A 3,774-nucleotide genomic window follows, 5' to 3' on the forward strand; every position below is an offset into this window, starting at 1 on the left:
CACGGTTTTATCACCGAAATGGACCTCCACATTCATAACAACGGGGAAGTTCCTACATTCGAGACTTACAGAGGAGACAGGCTATACTCGAGTTGCGTAGACCTGACTCTAACCAGTCAATCCCTTCTCGCGAGACTGGAAACCTGGCGAGTGGAACGAAATCTGATCACATCTGATCACAACGCCATTACGTTTAGTCTGCGCACCGAGGGGCCCTTGAAACCATTGGACCCAATCTCGACGCGTAGATACAACACCAAAAAAGCGCGATGGACAGATTTCTCCGCTACCCTAACAACCGGCCTCGCGGAAGAAAGCATCACTCTGGAAGCCGTCCGAAATGTCTCGAACAAGGACGATCTCACAAAAACACTCAAATACTCAAGGGCAAGATGTCGGGTAGGTATATGGCAGCATATAACAGCACAGCAGGCTTCGTGAGCGCAGTCGAGTCGGAGGGGAATGTCGAGGAGCCACAAACCTTCGAAACACCTGAAGGGGACCCAGTGGTGGTAGTGGCCAGATGCACGAAAGTAATGCTGGGGGACCGGATGCTACGGATGGCGAAAACCATCTCGGGCGACCGGGACGGCTTACCGACCGTGCCCTGGGAACTGCCATCACTGGAGTGGATAAACGGGGTACCGGGATGCGGCAAGACAACTCGCATAGTCGGGGACTTCGATGAGGACACGGAGGTCGTGATTACGACCACAGTCGAGGCGGCCAAAGACTTAAAAGAAAAACTGGCGCACCGCTACGGCAACAAAGCCAAGCAAAAGGTGCGCACTATGGCCTCCGTTCTAGTTAATGGGTTCAACGAGGGCTCAAAAATCAACCGCCTAACGGTGGACGAGGCCCTCATGAACCACTTCGGAGCCATAGTAATGGCCGCCCGACTATCGGGAGCTCAGAAGGTAGTCCTTATCGGAGACATAAACCAGCTGCCGTACATCGACAGGGACAACCTGTTCGAAATGCGGTACTGCAGACCAACCCGGATAACAACCATCTCGTGCGAGTTGTCATGCACGCATCGAAATCCCAAAGACGTCGCCCTTGCCATCAGCGAAGTTTATAAAGACGTATACAGCTCAAGCCCAAAGATCCGATCTTTGCGAGTGGAGAGCCTCACGGGCGCGCGTATTCCTGCAAGAAGAGACCGAACCTTATACCTGGTCTTTACGCAAGAGGAGAAGAGGTTGCTGACTGACCAGGGATACGGATCCGGGGAGGGATCGCGCGTCTTAACCATCCACGAGGCGCAGGGCCAGACCTACGAGGACGTCATTGTCCTCCAGACGAAGGCGAGGAGGCTCAGGATCCACGACAGCGTTTCGCACGCTGTAGTCGCGGTGACTAGACACACCAACACCTGTGTCTATTACACCGACGACCGTGACGACGCAATTGGTCGCTTTGTGGCGAGGGCAGCGGAGACCGCGGATAAGAAAATACTCGAGCACAGTCTCAAGATGGCGATTCATCACAGAGATGCCGCCGTCACTGAGAGTGTGCTTGACATGTTGAAAACTATTGGCGGGTGAAGACACTTGTTTGAATGAATAAATAGTGTGTATATAAACATAAGTACTAAGTGCTAAATTAAATAGGATTAATTGTATAAATATAAATACTAATTACTAAATTAAATAGGATTAATTACATATAACATAACGTGTACAAATTATTTATATTTAACATGTGTAACAAATTAACTAAGATTAATTATATAATATTAATTTAAAAAAAAATTACATATATGGTGATAAATATATAAGAATATATATAAAAAAAAGAAACAAAAAACGAAAAAAAAAAAAAATATCTTACTAACAGTAACCTAGGCTAAGTGTATATTGTAAGTAGGCCAGTAGGCCATAAGTGTATATATAAGGTAACTAGGAAATAAGTGTACATATATGATAACTAGCATATAAGTGTAAATATAAACCTCGATAATAAAAATAACAGTATAAATACAAAAATGTCAAGAAATGTACACAGCTTCTACCCCTGGATAATTGTAAGATAAAAGTGAAGAAAAGGAAAAAGTAATAATAAATAGTAGTAATTATATATATAAGTAAATTAAGTTAGCATAACTTTAAATTTTGGTCGGTGGACTCACGTAGGATTAGAGATACTAAGCTTAGTTTAACTAGTCTCTAAGTTGCATATGTAGGTGCCAAGGTAATCGAGAGTAACAAAAAAAATAATTGGAATAACAAGAGCACGGGCATTATAAGCCCGTGGATATATATTGTAATTAAAAAAAAAAAAAAAAAAAAAATGCATAGTGTAAGATTACATACGAAAATACAAGGACATACAAACAACCATATATATATATATATATATATATATATATATATATATATATATATATAATATTTATTTCCAAGTAAATACGACTTACTTATTACATAATTTAAGACCAAGTTTGGTTACATATTTATATATCTTTTTTGATAATTTTGTTACGAGTGCTTTTATTATAAGGTTAAATCACGGTAATGATATATTTTTGATGTTACTATATTTAAAAAAAAATTAATACATGTATAATCTTGCCATTAAATGCAAATCTATATTCACCGTTAGATCTTTATCTTTTTCACCCATTAGGTTTAGATCGTACCGTTAGGTTGTTTCAAGATGAACTTTTTTGTAGTTATAAATGACATGCACACACACACAACACTAATTGACTTAATTAGTGTTGTGTGTGTGTGCATGTTAATTAACACTATTAATTGACTTTTAATAAACATTTACTAATATTGCGTTAAGTATAAAAAAAAATTAACTGTGCGAATCGTTGGCTGACTTGTAAACTTACAAAATAACAGTTTTTCTTCTGGAATTCCTTATAATTTAGAGTTCTTCCTCTTATGAAGTTTTACGATATTACATAATTGTATACCAAATACTGAATGGTGTAAATTTGGGAATACGAGTGGTCGGTATTGATCTAAAACCATTTTATGCCAAGCCTGGAAAAATCACTACAATGTATTATGATTAAGAAGTACCTCGATCGGTGCGTCGTCGTTGTTAGAGACTTATTAAAGCAAGTAAAAGTATAACTAACTGAAATGCATTTTAAGGAATAAAGCACATTAAATATTCTGGTTGTGGATTTTTTACAAATATTTTTGATATGTGTCAAATATGAAGACATATTTTAAAGATTCAAATTTTTTTTTTTTCGTTTGCTTGGAATACAATATATATATTAGTAAGCGTTACTAGAAGGCACTATTGTAGTGTATTGTATATATTGTAAATACTTGTAACTCACTTCTTGTCATTATAAATAAGATGCCGTCACTTAGTCGGATATTTTTAGCATTAAACAGCTACAATAAATTATTAAGTATCCTGGGGTATCAGTACCACAAGGATTCGTAAAATCCTATTTAATTTCTATTATTATATTTAGGGACATACCCTAGAAGTATTACGTGTTAATGTTTATGTTGTGTGTCGTACTAAATATTCTATCTTGTTTCAGCTGTGTCGTGTACTTCTGATATTGTATGCCTATGGTACTTCGAGATAGTATAATTATGTAGTTAATTACAAAATCATTATTCAAGTTGTTTCAACGTTAAAGTTCCATGAGCGAAGATAAAAAAATACATATTAATAAACAACAAATACCTAATATATCGTTTAAAATTCTAGAAATCTGGAATATTTATTCAAAGAATTTATATTTATATTGAAAATATTCTTACAATATTTTAACTAGAGTAATTTCTATAACCC

The sequence above is a fragment of the Melitaea cinxia genome, chromosome 7 (assembly GCF_905220565.1).
Source record: "Melitaea cinxia chromosome 7, ilMelCinx1.1, whole genome shotgun sequence".
NCBI classification, from domain to species: domain Eukaryota; kingdom Metazoa; phylum Arthropoda; class Insecta; order Lepidoptera; family Nymphalidae; genus Melitaea; species Melitaea cinxia.